The sequence below is a fragment of the Bombina bombina genome, chromosome 2 (genome assembly GCF_027579735.1).
Source record: "Bombina bombina isolate aBomBom1 chromosome 2, aBomBom1.pri, whole genome shotgun sequence".
NCBI lineage: Eukaryota > Metazoa > Chordata > Amphibia > Anura > Bombinatoridae > Bombina > Bombina bombina.
This window is the reverse complement of record NC_069500.1, coordinates 3,193,538-3,214,051: the sequence shown is the minus strand read 5'-3', so window position 1 is coordinate 3,214,051 and position 20,514 is coordinate 3,193,538. Positions and strand designations below refer to the sequence as shown.

The window sequence follows — 20,514 nt, the reverse complement described above, 5'->3', positions numbered from 1 at the left end:
TATGATATTGTAAGTTTGGCTTTTTACGATCGTCGGGTTAGCGCGCAAGTGAAAACAGCTTACTTTCAACTCGTAATACGAGCGCAACCCAATGCGCAAAAAAACTTAATTCTACCAGAGTTTACTCTCACAGGAGCATTAAATACCGCTGCACTTGTAAGCTGGCCTATATATATCTATATATCATGAGTAGTTAATAGCTGCTCTAAATTAAAATTATGCACCTAATAATTCACTTCCTTGATTTTTCATAATTATTGATTGATTGATTATTGATTTCAAGATACTGATTATCAAAGTGATCAATTATTTTTAGCTATATTATTCAAGTAAATTTTTCATTAATTAAACTTACATTGAAGTCATAGGGGCATATTTATCAAGCTCCGTGTGTAGCTTGAAGCCCCGTGTTTCTGGCGAGCCTTTAGACTCGCCAGAAACACAAGTTATGAAGCAGCGGTCTAAAGACCGCTGCTCCATAACCTGTCCACCTGCTCTGAGGTGGCGGACAGACATCGCATGAAATCAACCTGATCGAATACGATCGGGTTGATTGACACCCCCTGCTAGCGGCCGATTGGCCGTGAATCTGCAGGGGGCGGCGTTGCACCAGCAGTTCACAAGAACTGCTGGTGCAATGATAAATGCGGACAGTGTATGCTGTCGGCATTTATCGATGTGCGGCGGACATGATCCGCAATATCGGATCATTTACATCCGCACTATCATAAATTGGCCCCATGATGTTGATGTAATATTTTTTTGACTCGCGCACATCAGTCTTCGCTCACTCAAAAGCATTTTTACATTCAACTTATAATAACCCGCCCCTGTTAAAATATTACTTCTAGCAAAGATTGTGCGCAATAGGAAAAAAATTAGCGTGCCACTTCTAATCTGGCACTATATGTGTTAGTAAGGTGAATTGTCTGTAATAACCATCCTTTCAATACTAAACAGAAAAAGTTGTAATCTTGCTATTGTACCCCTACCATCCATCAGGTGTACAATATATACCTTTATCATCTCACTTAAACATATCTATTTTGTTTCCCTATATGCATATCTCACACAAGCTTTTAAGCAATAAAACTTGTCTGCTCTGACAACTACAACTGTAAGACCGAAAAGCATGAATAGGTTTCTTACTACGTGACTCATATTCAAAACCGCGCCGGCATGAAGTGAAATCACACAAACTCTATTTTGGATTTTTTTTAGACCTTGTATTGTAATGTAGGAGTCTCTGTTTCACAAAAAGAACACTACATAGCAATATAAAGATTTCTCAAAGTAAAATTTGTGTTTCTAAATTTTTTTTTTGGGCCTTGCCATACTGAGCGGCGAGGATTTTATGTTCTAGCTTCCTCTGAGTATTTTTTATTTACTCTCAAATAAAGAGACAAATGCAAAATTTGAATGTATTAAAAAAAAATGCAAGGCTAATTGACTTATACTTCATTTTTTTTTATTATGTAAATAGGTTTTACATTTACAATAGATTGTTTGAAATTACTATTACATTTTGAATTGTGTGCTATGTGAAATAGATTAAAATGTTGATGAGTGGAGGCCTACAGAATACATATTAAACTGCTATAATAACATTGAAGTTTTATATAGTTAGTATAAAGAGATGTTATCAGTAATACTTGCTATGTTATAGTGATGGTAAAGTTGAGGTGTTTGCTAAACCTATCCCAAATACATATAGGCTATATTATATATATATATATATATATATATATATATATATATATATATATATATATATATATATATATATATATATATATATATATATATATAGTTGATATTTTTAATTTTTTTGTATTTATTCCTAAAAATGTATACATTTTATTTTATTTATCTCTGCTTACCACTCCTTCCTTCAGACCTCCTTCTTTTTCCTGGTTTGTAAACTCAGTCACGTAAAGAGCCATCCCACCCACTCTCTACGTAGGCATCCGGACTCGTTCACGAGGTCAGCAAAGGTGCCCATGCTCAATTCTCCACTTTCTGCTCAGATGTAAACAATCACAAGATTCATTCTTTACTGATGGAGCAGGCAGCGGTGTTGCGGTACTCAGTGGATGTGATCATTATCCCCCTTGACTGAACGAGCTGTATGATTTATGATTCCCTGTGCTCTGACAGTGCATGCATTTTACATGAATGCGCACGGAACAGGCACAAAAGGAAGCACAAGCGTATAGCATCAAGGGGGCGTATTGAATTCGGAACTGGTAACCTATCGGCCGAAATATATTAATTGGACAAAGGAAGATACGTCATGAAAAAAGCTGAGGTTAAGATTAATATAGCGAGACAAGACAAAAGGAAGTTTATTTTGAACTTTTATTCCAATAATATTGAGATCAATGAAGTTTACCATCACTTTAAACTTCTCTGCCCTCTTTTATAAGCAGATTTATGTAGGCCCCATTACCAGTGTTAAATTTAGTATTAATGTACCGTATATCCATAGGCAATTGGAAATTTGCTGCCCACTTTAGCATTTTTTTAACCTTAAGATGGAAATATATTATGAACACAGCCCCCTGGTGTCAGGAAGAAGAAAAAAATGGAAAATGTAGTTTTAATAAATCATGCTCATGATTGATTACATCGTTAGCACGACATATTAAAGGATGTCCATTATTTAATGATTTAGTGCACATGCAACAATAAGTAAGGTGTGCGTACAAAATGAGTGTCACAAACAATGTAACTGTAAAAACGATGTAACTGTATAATGAGAGCCTCCGACTCCAATAGGCGTGTAGGGTTTTGTGTGCCGAAATATTCATACACAACTACTGCCTGCTTCTGTACTTTGTGCACTTTTTGTGCACTTTTTTCCTACTTTTTAACAAAGGCAGGGCATAATACCCACATCTGCCACTGAAGTTCTCTCTTGCATGTAAAATATTACAAATAATAAGAACACTCTTGATTCCCAAAACTGTTACTAGGGTCTATGTCGTAAATATAATAAGGTGCATGATCAGGTCAGGAAATTATTCATGTTCATCTTGTCTAGATACCCCTGCTGTCTGGCCTTACCTTGGGCGGATACGTATGTATTTGGTACTTGTAAAGCACAGCTAATCACCCGTAAGGGTCTCAAGGCACTGCTCATTTTATTGACCTTGGAAGGATGAAAGACTGAGTGGACCTTGCCGGGATCGAACCTGCAACAAATTTTAGTGCCGGTTTCGTTTCTGAGATATTTCACATTATATTTTAGCCAATGTGATCTCAATCTCCGCCCAACTTTACACCCCATGTAATTAAATCACGAAAAAAAGATACAGTTTGTTAGTGCTACATTAGTGCTGATTTGCGCTACAAAAATGAACAATTGCACCGGTTTGGTTTCTGAGATATCGCACTTTATATTTCAGCCCATTGGACCTCATCTAATTAGTGCTACGCTTGTGTTTATGGATAAAAAAGGTAAGGATTCAATATGGAAATATATCTTTTTAATATGATTGAAATAATCCTGAATGCTAACTTTTTTTTTAGGTACCTGTCCTTTTAATACATAAAAACTGTTAATTGAAGGTACAACTGTGTCTAAGTGCACATATTTGAAGAGACAGCTGAAACGGTGGCAAGTGTGAGGGTTAAAAATGATAATTGGCATGATAAGAGAAGCTTTTCAAGAAGTGAGAACATGCAGCAAACAAGATTAAACACAATGAAAGCTACTAAATAAAGGTAGGTGAAACCTATTACTTGAAATTATCATTAAAGGGACAGTCTACACCAGAATTTTTATTGTTTTAAAAGATAGATAATCCCTTTATTACCCATTCCCCAGTTTTGCATAACCAACACAGTTATATTAATATACTTTTAACCTCTGTGATTATCTTGTATCTAAGCCTCTGCAAACTGCCCCTTTATTTCAGTTCTTTTGATAGACTTGCAGTCTAGCCAATCAGTGCCTGCTCCCAGATAACTTCTCGTGCACGAGCACAGTGTTATCTATATGAAATACGTGAACTAACACCCTCTAGTGGTGAAAAACTGTTAAATGCAATCTGAAAAGAGGTGGCCTTCAAGGTCTAAGAAATTAGCATATGAACCTCCTAGGTTAAGCTTTCAACAAAGAATACCAAGAAACAAAGCAAAATTGGTGATAAAACTGGAAAATTGTTTAAAATTACATGCTCTATCTGAATCATGAAAGTTTATTTTGGCCTAGACTGTCCCTTTAACTGTCCCTTTGAGAGTTTTTGTGAACATGCATGTGAAGCATCATTAAAGGGACATGAATCCAAAATGTTTTTCTTCACGATTTAGAGCATGTGATTTTAAACAACTTTCCAATTTACTTCTATTAGCTTTTTTGTTTTGTTCTCTTGGTTTCCTTTTTTATAAATGATACCTAGGTAGGCTCAGTAGCTGCTGATTGGTGGCTGCATATATATGCTTGTTGTCATTGGCTCATCCAATGTGTTCACCTATCTCCCAGTACTGTATTGCTACCTTTTCAACAAAAGATACCAAGAGAATGAAGCAAAATAGATAATATAAGTCAATTATAAAGTTGTTTAAAATGGCATCTTATCTGAATCATGAAAAAAAGATTTCCCTTTAAAGGGACATTATACACTTATTTTTTCTTTGCATAAATGTTTTGTAGATAATCTATTTATATAGCCCATAAAGTTTTTTTTTTTTAATTAATGTATATTTTTGCTTATTTTTAAATAACATTGCTCTGATTTTCAGACTCCTAACCAAGCCCCAAAGTTTTATGTGAATACTGTCGCTACCTACTCCAGCTTGCTCCTGTTTGTGTAAAGGGTCTTTTCATATGCAAAAGAAGGGGGAGGGGGGAGTGTCTTATTTGCCACTTGCAGTGGGCTTTCCAGCTACCTTTTCAACAGAGCCAAACTGACAGCTTCTAAGTAAGTTTTTAAACCATTTTATACTGGATTTTTATATCAATATCTGTGCATATTATTCTGTATAGTAGTGTCTGTTACATGCAGTTATATGACAATTAGTGTATACTGTCCCTTTAAGTACACAACATAAACAGTGTGCATGTGAAACATACATAAAGAGATATGAAACCTTTTTTTATGATTCAGATTTAGCATAAAGTTTTTAACAACTTTCTAATTTACTTCAAATATCAAATTTGCTTCTTTCTCTTGGTTACCTTTGTTGAACTGCAAAGCTAGACTCAGGAGCAGTAGTGCACTAGGAACTAGATGAACACATTGGGTGAGCCAAAGACTAGAGGTATATATGTGCAGCCACCAATCAACAACTATCAGTAGTGCATTGCTGCTCATGAGCCTATCTCAGTATGCTTTTCAACAAAGTATACTGAGCGAATAAAGCAAAAGTAAATTTGTAAGTTGTTTAAAATAGCATCAACTATCTGAATTATACAAATTTAAATTTTACTTTTCTGTCGCTTTAAGTATACAACATAAAGACTCATTTAAAACAGTGTATCTGCTCAGGGAACTGGTGATGGCACACATTGCATGGGCAGTGTGACTCAGCAACTGTTATGCACAACACCACTGGTATATAATTTTATACATATATCTGTGTTAATATGTGTATATACATATATTAATTGTGTGATATAGTGAGCGCTGGGAAGCTTAAAAGGACTGTGAGGTATGGATATGTTAAAAATGGAATGTATTTATTACAGTTAATATACAATGAAAATACAATATAATACATACAAATTAAAAAGCTTCTAAAATTCTTCCTAAAATCTCTATGGATCCATGAGATATAAGTCTTAAGGATATAGTGTTACCTATATCTGTGGTGTTGGAACAAATATTACGTTAGCTCCGACAACAGTCTAAGACCATAGTATTATGGTCTATAAAGTGCAGTTTAAGCACAGATATTTACAAACAGCAGATGTGATGTAAATGGCCAAAATTGGCGTAGTACAATGTCAATAATACAGATGTCAACAATACAGATGCAGTATAAAAGTATAAGTGATAGAAATACAATATAAATAAAAGTGTAGGAGAAATCCAATTGTGTAAAAATGGAAATAAAATTTGTTGAAAAAATGAAGAAATTTATGTCTCTCAAATAGTTTCTTAAAAAATGTCTCTTTGGAAAATCACAGTGTTCCAAAAAAAATATATATCAGAGTGTTCCACAAAAATTGCAAAAGTGTTCCACAAAAATTGTAAAAAATTAATCCACAAATAAATATCAAAGTGTTCAAAAAATATGGTGGGTAAGTGCGTTCAAAGAAATCCTAGATGATTAACTTCCAAAATAAACTCCAATAGCTGTGGTAGACGTGAAGGAGATTATAAGAATGCAGAATATAAAAAATATATAAAAAATGTAGAATATAAAAATGCAGAAGAAAAAAAAAAAAAAAAAAGTACAATAATGTGGCGGGTAGGTCCAAAGTCGTCCTCCTAATCTGTGGGTGAAATAAAGTGCAATAGTGTAATAACGTCTAGATGTGGTATAATAAAATCAGAAATTTGCTCACCAGTATGTCGACGCGTTTCGGCCCTCCTAGGCCTTTCTCAAGACAATACTGGTCTGTATGTCTCTGGGAGCTTTATACCCTAATACCATAGGTGATTGGTTCTATTTTGGCGCCAAAAGTCGGGGTCTGCCCTTTCCTGTTTAGCCCAGTGTTACATGGGAAATGTAGTTTTTCTTTTCTTTTTTTTTTTTTTTTTTTTGTGTTTTTTTGTTGTCTCTTATGTTTTAAAAGATATCTGTATTTGATTCACTTCATACGTATGAAGTGAATCAAATACAGATATCTTTTAAAACATAAGAGACAACAAAAAAACACAAAAAAAAAAAAAAAAAAAAAAAAAGAAAAGAAAAACTACATTTCCCATGTAACACTGGGCTAAACAGGAAAGGGCAGACCCCGACTTTTGGCGCCAAAATAGAACCAATCACCTATGGTATTAGGGTATAAAGCTCCCAGAGACATACAGACCAGTATTGTCTTGAGAAAGGCCTAGGAGGGCCGAAACGCGTCGACATACTGGTGAGCAAATTTCTGATTTTATTATACCACATCTAGACGTTATTACACTATTGCACTTTATTTCACCCACAGATTAGGAGGACGACTTTGGACCTACCCGCCACATTATTGTACTTTTTTTTTTTTTTTTTTTCTTCTGCATTTTTATATTCTACATTTTTTATATATTTTTTATATTCTGCATTCTTATAATCTCCTTCACGTCTACCACAGCTATTGGAGTTTATTTTGGAAGTTAATCATCTAGGATTTCTTTGAACGCACTTACCCACCATATTTTTTGAACACTTTGATATTTATTTGTGGATTAATTTTTTACAATTTTTGTGGAACACTTTTGCAATTTTTGTGGAACACTCTGATATATATTTTTTTTGGAACACTGTGATTTTCCAAAGAGACATTTTTTAAGAAACTATTTGAGAGATATAAATTTCTTCATTTTTTCAACAAATTTTATTTCCATTTTTACACAATTGGATTTCTCCTACACTTTTATTTATATTGTATTTCTATCACTTATACTTTTATACTGCATCTGTATTGTTGACATCTGTATTATTGACATTGTACTACGCCAATTTTGGCCATTTACATCACATCTGCTGTTTGTAAATATCTGTGCTTAAACTGCACTTTATAGACCATAATACTATGGTCTTAGACTGTTGTCGGAGCTAACGTAATATTTGTTCCAACACCACAGATATAGGTAACACTATATCCTTAAGACTTATATCTCATGGATCCATAGAGATTTTAGGAAGAATTTTAGAAGCTTTTTAATTTGTATGTATTATATTGTATTTTCATTGTATATTAACTGTAATAAATACATTCCATTTTTAACATATCCATACCTCACAGTCCTTTTAAGCTTCCCAGCGCTCACTATATCACACAATTGTAATCACATCCCAAGTCCACTAGGGGACTTTTGCCAGTGAGCATAAGGCTGTAAAATACTAGCGCTCGGTCTACCACACACACGTTTTAATATACATATATTAACACATAAATATATGTACTATATATAAGAATATACATAGTATATTTACTGGGGACACAATGTTCTCATAGCCTGCAATGTAAAGACACTTTTTAGTGCCGTTTTTTTTTCTCTAACATCCCTCACCTTCCAACTTTAGCCCCCAAAAACTGCCTGCTGCAGTTTAAAAAAAATAAAATAAATAAAAATGCTACAATTTTTATTTTTTAATTAAATATACACCACTGTATTTTGGGGGCATTTGTGGCACATTTATAAAATTAACCAGATCTCGGGTTAATTTTATAAGCACTAACTGCTACCACCAGCTACTTGTAATGGCTGATTATTTATCGGCGTGTGATAAATTAGCGCTCCACTTGTAATCTAGCCCATTGTGTGCAATATGGTCATACCACCACAGAGGGCGCTGTGGCATTTGATTGCACTGTCTTCTCATTACCAGTCTCACAGCTCCATGAGAAAGCTTTCTGTGATTGTCCATGCAGAGTGCAGATATTTTGTGGTGTTCTTTCCTACTTACAGTTTAAGTTTGTAGCTATTTGAAATCAGGTTAAGAATCAGCCATTCTATTCCATATAGAAAAAAAAGTGTGAAAGATAAAGCAAGTTATAGAGCTGCTTGTGACATGTTAATTCCTTGTTTAGCAGGGGATAGAACATCAGTCTCACCATGTGCATTTTCATGCTTCAGTATACAGGGGATGTCTTTATCTCATACTTTCCTACTTGAATATTTCAGTTATGTCTATTGTTATCCATTACAGCAGTTACACAAGTGCTTAGCCAAGCTTAAATGTAATCCAGCTAAAAATAAAATCTGCATATTTACATTTCTGTTTGCACATTTTTATATTATATACAGACATAAGCTTATATAAAATCACTAAATGAGAGATTTTACTGTAAGTGATGCATTTGCACTCAGTAAAAAAACGTATTTGTCTGCTCAGAAAGCTGCTTACAGAGTGACCTCTTTTAAAAAGGAGAAGGACACCGTGATGTGCCTGGGAAAAGGAATCCATAGGTGCCTGTGGGAAATCATGTGATTTGTGTTCTCCAGCACATGGTTCCTAATCTCAGCAGCATAACTTATGCAGAAGATCAGGAGTTATTACCCTACTTTTGCAATCACTTCTGCTGCATTCATTGCCCTATGACTTTCACATATCACGCAGTTCAGAAGTCTGGCAGGTATAATATTTTTGTGTTGTTCTTGCTGTGATTTATTATTTTATGGCAACTATATCCTGCTATGCAGATGTTGAAGGGTTAATAACGTAAGCATTGCTTGTTTAATTTGTTGCTGTGTTGTAAAACTTATTATTCCTGTGCTAGTCACATGCTTGAGAGGAGAGAGGTGATGAGGACCTTCATTTAACCAGCATTAAATAATAATCTTCAAGTAATAAGGATTTTAATCTAAGTGTTTTAACTTACTTTTTCAAAAGTTTCCACTGTCATACAAATAAAAGTTCCAGATTACAAGTGGAGCGCAAACTTTTGTGCAAGCGATAAGTTTGCTGTCATCGGCCTTACCGCTCTTATTACGAGTTGAAAGTAAGCTTGAGCGTAATTGCAATTTACGCTAGTGATTACCATGACTTCAGAACTCTGTTTAACTGTTTTGCAAAACTAAAAAGTTGCACGAAATACAACAAAAATACATTACAAAGTACAGTTACACTCATAATAACACTATCTAATAAAAAAAATTTAAAAAATATTGCACACAAAAGTTAAAAGGGCTCAAAGACAGGTAGTCTCAGGTGTTAGAAAAAAAGTCAGGCAAAGGGCTTTAACATACATGTCTAAAGATGTGTGTATATATATATATATATATATATATATGTGTGTGTGTGTATGTGTGGTTATATAAGTGTACATATGTATTTATATGTGTATATATGTATTTGGAGATATATATACACATATAATACATATGTACACAGTCTATATATATATATATATATATATATATATATATATATGTGTGTGTGTGTGTGTGTGCACTTTGGAGCCCTTATATACCTATATATATATACATATATTAGGGGTGTGCATGACTAATATTTTTACAATCAACTAGTCGAAATTACCCCCTCTTGCCAGAAAATAGGTATTAAATGCGAAATATATTTAATGTAATTGTAACATTTTTCTTATTTTTTAATTTACTTTTAAAACCTAGTAATAACACATCATCATAACTGCCGGCAAGTGAGACAATCAGCGATCAGTAGTAGGCTTAAGCTAAAACTACAGGCTGATAGTCTGGCTACGGGATGTTTTTGACAATCAAAATATAGCAAAATTTAATATATCAGTAATCAACTAATGCCGTACTAGTCGATTAATGAGAGACCGATCAATTAGTCGACTAGTCTAACTCAGCCCTAATATATATATAGGTATTATATACTTTGCCCAAAAAACTTCAGATATATGTAGAAATATTTATTTATGAATCAATAGAACATATTCTGTTATGTGACGAACATTGGAATTTGAAATATTTATATTTTCATGTCAGGTTAGCACACATGAGAATAAGCTATCAGGTTTGCTCGAGAGTATGCTGTTTTTTTTTTTTTTTTTTCCTTTTTTTTTTCCCCTTGACTTCTATGGGGGAATATGTGAACGCACGCGCAATATGTAAGCACTCGAACAAAACATTTTACTTTAAACTCGTAATACGAGCATAAAAAAGCTTACTTTGAGCAAAATTAACGCTCAGACGTGAGCATTAATTAGCAATCCACTTGTAATCTGGCCCAAAGTCTCTAAATTATATTTAAAACACTTGCAGCAAGAAAATTAGATTTTAAACCAACAAAATCAACTAAATAAATACATGCTTTCGGCATTTATCATTGCACAAGCAATCATTGTGCATTACCGCCCCCTGCAGATTCGCTGCCAATTGGCAGCAAGCAGGGGGTGTCAAGCAACCCGAACGTATGTAATCGGGCGTATTGCTGTCCGCCGCATCAAAGGCGGCAGACGAGTTAAGTAGCATCGGTCTTAAGATCGCTGCTACTTAACTCCTGGTCCTTTTCCAGCAAGCATGAAGGCTCGCGCAGAAACAGGTACATTAAGGGCCATTCGGCCCTTAATAAATCGGCCCCCTTTACTCACATCTGACCTCAGATCAGATTAATCTTGGGTTTAAAAGCTATTTTAAGAGGCTATTGCATAGAATATGAGTTAAAGGAACATACAAATGATATTCTTTGAGTTTGCAGTTAAAAGAGTATATTTTAATATGTATTTTTGTTTGTTTCTTAAAATATTGTTGTTCCAGTGTTGAAAAATAAACTTTTTTGTTCCTATGCCCATGAGTGTGTATATGAACTTTCTGCCGTAACTTGTTTTTTTGTGAAAACCCCCCAAACATTTTAACATTTAAATGTCACTCTCATATACTTGAATTTTTATTTCTTTTTACTTTTCAACCCAACATTTCTCATTCCTTATTTTCAGATTTGTAGGTGACACACATTTTAGTGACTGTTGTGCAAGCTGTGGCAATTGCAATTGTCATTAAAAAATAATGTATAATATTTTTATGTTCTTGCTGTGATTTATTATTGTAGTTTATGGCAACTATATCCTGCAGATGTTGAAGGGTTAATAATTTAACCCTTGCTTGTTTAATTTGGTGCTGTGTTGTAAAAGTTATTATTACTTAATGTTTTTTTTTTTTTTTTTTTTTTACTTTTCAAACCAAAATTTCTCATGTGTCTTTATTTTCAGATTTTGAGAGGTAACAGCATTTTATTTACTGTTGTTCAAGCTGTGACAATTGCAATTTGCAGTTAAAAGTATTTTATATTTTAACTTAGCTATTACTTAGATTTGATTTAAAGGGACATTAAACCCAAGATTTGTCTTTCATAATTCAGGTAGAGAATACAATTTAAAGCAACATTCCAATTTACTTCTATTATCTAAGTTGCTTCATTTTTTAGATATCCTTTGTTAAAGAAATAGCAATGTACATGGGTGAGCCAATCACACAAGGAATCTATGTTCAGCCACTAATCAAAAGCTATTGAGCCTATCTAGATATGCTTTTCAGCAAAGGATATCAAGAGAATAAAGTTAATTAGATAATAAAAGTAAAAAAGAAAGTTGATTAAAATTGCATGTTCTTTCTAAATCATGAAAGAAAAAAAATTAGGGTTCATGTCCCTTTAAAGGGACATGACACCCACATTTTTTCTTTCATGATTTAGAAAGAGAATGTAATTTTAAACATCTTTCTAATTTACTTATATGATCTAATTTGTTTTATTCTCTTGATATTCTTTGCAGAAAAGCATATCTAGATATGCTCAGCAGCTGCTGATTGGTTGCTGCACATAGAAGCCTCGTGTGATTGGCTCACCATGTGCATTGCTTTTTCTTCAACTAAGGATATCTAAAAAATGAAGCAAAATAAATAATAGAAGTAAATTGTAATGTTGTTTACATTTCTATTCTCTATCTGAATCATGAAAGAAAGATTTTGGGTTTAGTGGCCCTTTAAGCATCCTTTTTATCCCTCTTATTAATCCATCACATATCTTGGAGGTAATCTAAAATTGAATTGTGTAATAGGTCTTAATTCTCAGATTTTTGAGAGTCTATGCCTATTTTTTAATAACTACTGTTGAATTGGCAAGCATTGTATATTTATTTAATTCTCTGAGCCTGTCTGGTGATCTTATTGTTCTACTATACAATTAAGCCAACATTCAGTATTTTATTATTTTTGTGAGTTATTTATTAAAGGGACACTGAACCCAAATTTTTTGTTTCGTGATTCAGATAGAGCATGCAGTTTTTAACAACTTTCTAGTTTACTCCTATTATCAATTTTTCTTCGTTCTCTTGCTATCATTATTTGAAAAAGAAGGCATCTAAGTTTTTTTTTGGTTTCAGTACTCTGGACAGCACTTTTTTATTGGTGGATGAATTTATCCACCAATCAGCAAGGACAACCCAGGTTGTTCACCAAAAATGGGCCGGCATCTAAACTTACATTCTTGCATTTCAAATAAAGATACCAAGAGAATGAAGAAAATTTGATAATAGGAGTAAATTAGAAAGTTGCTTAACATTTCATGCTCAATCTGAATCACAAAATAATTTTTTTGGGTACAGTGTCCCTTTAACTATGAATATTATGTGTTTTTACTATGATAAGAATTGGTAATACAGGGTTCAGATGTCACATGACCAGCAATCAGTATCACTTTAATTGGCTTTAGCTGTGGATTTGTGAGAACATACAAAAAAGGGTTTCTGACAGTGACTAGAGTGATTATCACATTAAGTATGTCAGGATTAGCTCCTCCAAATAAGGAAAATGGTAGGCCACTGAAAAATGTTTGCATAAACAATTTAACAAAACAAATACAAATAAAGTATATATATTATGTATAGTTAAACAATTGCCATTATATTCTCAAAGTGTATCTTGTCACTTTAACAGGGGAGACACTAATTTCTGAAAATACTTCATATCTACCTTATACTTATTTATAAGATGATTTTTTTTTTCCATTACAGAAACCTGTCGAAAGATATATGAAGATATCACCGACCATCAAATGAGAAAAATCATTGGAGATTGGCTTAACCAAGCGCACACAAGAGTTGTTCGTTGTCAAAGGTGTGTAGTATTGTTTATTCTTGTTTCATTTACCTAACTTACGGCTAGATTTGGAGTGTTGTCGGTAACGACCCGAAAAACTAACGCCAGCTTTTTTCTGGCCGCACCATAAAAATAACTCTGGTATTGAGAGTCCACATAAAGGCTGCGTTAGGCTCCAAAAAAGGAGCGTAGAGCATTTTTAACGCAGCTTCAACTCTCAATACCAGAGTTGCTTACGCAAGCAGCCAGCCTCAAAAACGTGCTCGTGCACCATTCCCCCATAGGAAACAATGGGGCTGTTTGAGCTGAAAAAAAACCTAACACCTGCAAAAAAGCCGCGTTCAGCTCTTAACGCAGCCCCATTGTTTGCTATGGGGAAACACTTCCTACGTCTGCACCTAACACTCTAACATATACCCCGAGTCTAAACACCCCTAACCTTACACTTATTAACCCCTAATCTGCCGCCCCGCTATCGCTGACCCCTGCATATTATTATTAACCCCTAATTTGCCGCTCCGTAAACCGCCGCTACTTACATTATCCCTTTGTACCCCTAATCTGCTGCCCCTAACACCGCCAACCCCTATATTATATTTGTTAACCCCTAATCTGCCCCCCTCAACGTCGCCTCCACCTGCCTACACTTATTAACCCCTAATCTGCCGAGCGGACCGCACCGCACCGCTATTATAATAAAGTTATTAACCCCTAATCCGCCTCACTAACCCTATAATAAATAGTATTAACCCCTAATCTGCCCTCCCTAACATCGCCGACACCTAACTTCAATTATTAACCCCTAATCTGCCGACCGGAGCTCACCGCTATTCTAATAAATGGATTAACCCCTAAAGCTAAGTCTAACCCTAACACTAACACCCCCCTAAATTAAATATAATTTACATGTAACGAAATTAATTAACTCTTATTAAATAAATTATTCCTATTTAAAGCTAAATACTTACCTGTAAAATAAACCCTAATATAGCTACAATATAAATTATAATTATATTATAGCTATTTTAGGATTTATATTTATTTTACAGGTAACTTTGTATTTATTTTAACCAGGTACAATAGCTATTAGATAGTTAAGAACTATTTAATTGCTAAAATAGTTAAAATAATTACAAAATTACCTGTAAAATAAATACTAACCTGTTACAATTAAACCTAACACTACACTATCAATAAATTAATTAAATAAACTACCTACAATTACCTACAATTAACCTAACACTACACTATCAATAAATTAATTAAATACAATTCCTACAAATAAATACAATTAAATAAACTAGCTAAAGTACAAAAAATAAAAAAGAACTAAGTTACAAAAAATAAAAAAATATTTACAAACATAAGAAAAATATTACAATTTTAAACTAATTACACCTAATCTAAGCCCCCTAATAAAACAACAAAGCCCCCCAAAATAAAAAATGCCCTACCCTATTCTAAATTAATAAAGTTAAAAGCTCTTTTACCTTACCAGCCCTGAACAGGGCCCTTTGCGGGGCATGCCCCAAAGAATTCAGCTCTTTTGCCTGTAAAAAAAAAACATACAATACCCCCCCCCAACATTACAAACCACCACCCACATACCCCTAATCTAACCCAAACCCCCCTTAAATAAACCTAACACTAAGCCCCTGAAGATCATCCTACCTTGTCTTCACCTCACCAGGTATCACCGATCCGTCCTGGCTCCAAAATCTTCATCCAACCCAAGCGGGGGTTGGCGATCCATCATCCGGTGGCTGAAGAGGTCCAGAAGAGGCTCCAAAGTCTTCATCCTATCCGGGAAGAAGAGGCGATCCGGACCGGCACCCATCTTGATCCAAGCGGCATCTTCTATCTTCATCCGATGACGACCGGCTCCATCCTGAAGACCTCCACCGCGGACCCTTCTTCTTCCGGCGACGTCCAACTGAAGAATGACGGTTCCTTTAAGGGACGTCATCCAAGATGGCGTCCCTCGAATTCCGATTGGCTGATAGGATTCTATCAGCCAATCGGAATTAAGGTAGGAATATTCTGATTGGCTGATGGAATCAGCCAATCAGAATCAAGTTCAATCCGATTGGCTGATCCAATCAGCCAATCAGATTGAGCTCGCATTCTATTGGCTGTTCCGATCAGCCAATAGAATGCGAGCTCAATCTGATTGGCTGATTGGATCAGCCAATCGGATTGAACTTGATTCTGATTGGCTGATTCCATCAGCCAATCAGAATATTCCTACCTTAATTCCGATTGGCTGATAGAATCCTATCAGCCAATCGGAATTCGAGGGACGCCATCTTGGATGACGTCCCTTAAAGGAACCGTCATTCTTCAGTTGGACGTCGCCGGAAGAAGATGGGTCAGCGGTGGAGGTCTTCAGGATGGAGCCGGTCGTCATCGGATGAAGATAGAAGATGCCGCTTGGATCAAGATGGGTGCCAGTCCAGATCGCCTCTTCTTCCCGGATAGGATGAAGACTTTGGAGCCTCTTCTGGACCTCTTCAGCCACCGGATGATGGATCGCCAACCCCCGCTTGGGTTGGATGAAGATTTTGGAGCCAGGACGGATCAGTGATACCTGGTGAGGTGAAGACAAGGTAGGATGATCTTCAGGGGCTTAGTGTTAGGTTTATTTAAGGGGGGTTTGGGTTAGATTAGGGGTATGTGGGTGGTGGATTGTAATGTTGGGGGGGGGAAGTATTGTATGTTTTTTTTTACAGGCAAAAGAGCTGAATTCTTTGGGGCATGCCCCGCAAAGGGCCCTGTTCAGGGCTGGTAAGGTAAAAGAGCTTTTAACTTTATTAATTTAGAATAGGGTAGGGCATTTTTTATTTTGGGGGGCTTTGTTGTTTTATTAGGGGGCTTAGAGTAGGTGTAATTAGTTTAAAATTGTTGTAATATTTTTCTTATGTTTGTAAATATTTTTTTATTTTTTGTAACTTAGTTCTTTTTTATTTTTTGTACTTTAGCTAGTTTATTTAATTGTATTTATTTGTAGGAATTGTATTTAATTAATTTATTGATAGTGTAGTGTTAGGTTAATTGTAGGCAATTGTAGGTAGTTTATTTAATTAATTTATTGATAGTGTAGTGTTAGGTTTAATTGTAACTTAGGTTAGTATTTATTTTACAGGTAAGTATTTAGCTTTAAATAGGAAAAATTTATTTAATAAGAGATAATTAATTTCGTTAGATGTAAATTATATTTAACTTAGGGGGGTGTTAGTGTTAAGGTTATACTTAGCTTTAGGGGTGAATACATTTATTAGAGTAGCGGTGAGCTCCGGTCGGCAGATTAGGGGTTAATAATTGAAGTTAGGTGTCGGCGATGTTAGGGAGGGCAGATTAGGGGTTAATACTATTTATTATAGGGTTAGTGAGGCGGATTAGGGGGTAATAACTTTATTATAGTAGCGTTCAGGTCCGGTCGGCAGATTAGGGGTTAATAAGTGTAGGCAGGTGGAGGCGACGTTGAGGGGGGCAGATTAGGGGTTAATAAATATAATATAGGGGTCTGCGGTGTTAGGGGCAGCAGATTAGGGGTACATAAGGATAACGTAGGTGGCGGCGCTTTGCGGTCGGCAGATTAGGGGTTAATAAGTGTAGGCAGGTGGAGGCGACATTGAGGGGGGCAGATTAGGGGTTAATAAATATAATACAGGGGTCGGCGGTGTTAGGGACAGCAGATTAGGGGTACATAAGTATAACGTAGGTGGCGGTCGGCAGATTAGGGGTTAAAAAATTTAATCGAGTTGCGGCGATGTGGGGGGACCTCGGTTTTGGGGTACATAGGTAGTTTATGGGTGTTAGTGTACTTAAGAGTACAGTAGTTAAGAGCTTTATAAACCGGCATTAGCCCAGAAAGCTCTTAACTACTGACTTTTTTCCTGCGGCTGGAGTTTTGTCGTTAGATGTCTAACGCTCACTTCAGAAACGACTCGAAATACCGGAGTTAGAAAAATCCCATTGAAAAGATAGGATACGCAATTTACGTAAGGGGATCTGCGGTATGGAAAAGTCGCGGCTGAAAAGTGAGCGTTAGACCCTATTTTGAGTGACTCCAAATCTAGGTCTTAGTAATGTATTTTCAAATTTATTTTATTTCTGCTTATACAACAAATTAATATGGATATTATACAGCAGAGTGTTTTTTTCACTTCCTGAATACTCCTCGTGCTGTGTGACATGTTGGTCTTTTCACTTAAAAACATATTGTAGATGCTTTTTGCTACAGCACTGGAGATCATAAAGAGAGCAGCCATGTTGAAGTTATCTCTGTGCTTGGATAGAGTTGACCTTTTGACAAGAATGTTCTATCTAAACAGGGGTACTCCTTTGTGACATAATTGATCCTGGAGGATGGTTGGATTTTATTGAATTATCAAGTAATGTCAATTAAAATTTTAATGAATGGGAAATCCTGTAAAAAAGAAGCATCCCTGTCAAAAGAACAATAAGTGGTACTAAACATGACTGTCCCCTTTGGTATTTTCAGTTCTTCAATAACATGCAACTAAAGATTAAACAATTAGGGCTAGTTTGCAAGGGGAGCGCTAAATATCACTTGAATGCAAGCCCATATTTGTATATGCTTATATACACATACTAACACATAAATATATATGTATATAAGCATATACAGTACCTGTACATATATATTTACATTGCTGTCTATAAGAACACACAGTTCCTATAAACCACAATGTAAAGGCACTTTTCAGTGTCGTTTTTTTTCTAATACTATGCTCCCACCAACTTTAAAGCCCTAAAACCGCCTAATGCAGTTATTTTTTATTTTTTTTTAAAAATGTATATATATTTTTTAAATAAAAAATAAAAAGCCCTTTATTTTGAGTGCATTTGGGGTTAATTTACTGAGCACTAATTGTTAGCCACTTATAATAATTTATCACTCCACTTGTTATCTAGCCCTATATATTTTTTTAAAGGGACAGGCAAGTCCAAAAAAACTTTCATTTTTCAAATAGGGCATGTAATTTTAAACAACTTTCCAATTTACTTTTATCAACAATTTTGCTTTGTTCTCTTGGTATTCTAGTTGAAAGCAAACCTAGGAAGGCTCATATGATAATTTCTAAGCCCTTGAAGGCCGCCTCTATTTTATTTACTTTTCACAGCAGGGGAGAGCAAGCTCTTGTAGGCCACATAGGTAGCATTGTGATCAGGCCCGTGGCTAATGGCAGACACTGCACTAATTGGCTAAACTGCAAGTCAATAGATAATAACTAAAAGTCATGTGATTAGGGGCGGTCAGAAGATGCTTAGATACAAGTTAGTCACAGAAGTAAAAAGTGTATTAATATAACAGTGTTGGTTTTGCAAAACTGGGGAATGGGTAATAAAGAGATTATCTTTTTAAACAACAAAAATTGACTGTCCCTTTAAATAAGCAACCACATTGTGGAAGTGAATAAAACACTCTCTTCGAAAATGGTACTCTAATATATCAGATATCTTTGGGAAGGAAATTGGTCAAATGAAGACCTTTTTTTCATGCATGGCAATGCAGGATAGTACATTGCTTTATTTTTTGCAAAATAAATAAATAAAAGGAAATAAACATCACACTGTGACTTTCCCACTTACTGCTTTAAAAATTAAGAAAAAAAAAATGAAAATCTAAATCACAACAGAGTGCAGCAAACCAGTAAAAATTGATTCATAGAGAAGTAAAATATACATTTTATTAAAGTGAATGTCAACTTTCAAGAATGAGTGCCTGGTTTTTAAAAATACTATTAAAAACAGCGGCACTTTCATTCATGAAAGTTTACTTCATTTCACCGGTTTTGTTAAAATACTTACTGGATTCGTCATTGCTGACGTATGAAGTGACGAGCAGCAGGAGGGGGAATCGCTTATCCGGCTTTAAGAAGAAAAGGTAAGTATTTTAACAAAACTGGGGAAATTTAAACTTTCATAAATAAAAGTGCCCCTGTTTTTAATTGTATTTTTAAAAACCGGGCACTCATTCTTGAAAGTTGACATTCAATTTAAATTAAAGTTTATAAAAAAATAAAGTTTGTAACTGTGGAAAATTTAATTAACGTGAGATATAAATCTGACCATACATAAAAATAAATTTTTTTATTATTCTTCACAACCATGAAATTGAAATACTGCTATGTGTTGTACCATCTGTCAAATTCACTTTTTTAGATATAGAAATTCTAGTTCTGCTTTAGGATAAACAATCAAGACAAAGTGCTCACATTTATATGTATATATTTTTTTATTTTACAGGCCGGTGCAAAATGAAACATCATAGCAGAGGACATCATCTTCTATTTTTGATCAGTTAAAATTGTTTGGCTTGTAACCTAAGCCGTTATTTTGTTTTTTGATAATGCCATGTTTAAAATTTTATAATCATTGGTAAATGTTCAATTAATAAATGTTTTTGAATTACTTGTGTAAGAGTTAATGCTGTTTTTTTTTAGTGATTTTTAAAACCCTTTTTCATTAATATGTTTTATCTTCATATAGTATTAAGGGTACCCCCTCACATTAACCAGAAAGGCAAAATGAATTCAATTCTGAATAAGAAAAAATGTATATGATTGTCAAAGTTTACATTCTGGTTAGGTGATTTCCAGACTACTTCAATAGTTGTATACAATGATAAATTTTTTTTTATATAACTGTAACAGAAATAGATAAGGAAAAAATTGCAAAACTAATATTCAAAAAGAAGTAAAACAAATAAGGTAAAAACATTATTTTCCAAGTTTTAATATATTAAAGCAGGGCCCAACTCATATAGCAGGTTAGATTCCAGACCCCAACCATAAAGGAAAATCGC

The 20,514-nt window shown here is 34.6% G+C and overlaps 1 long non-coding RNA gene across 1 annotated transcript; it reads left to right on the top strand.

Annotated features, from left to right (window-relative positions):
• Positions 1-13,649: 13,649 nt before the first annotated feature.
• LOC128647626 (uncharacterized) lies at positions 13,650-20,129 on the top strand. The gene is made up of 2 exons (XR_008400366.1): positions 13,650-13,700; positions 19,956-20,129. It is a non-coding gene; the product is annotated as an uncharacterized LOC128647626 (long non-coding RNA).
• Positions 20,130-20,514: the final 385 nt, after the last annotated feature.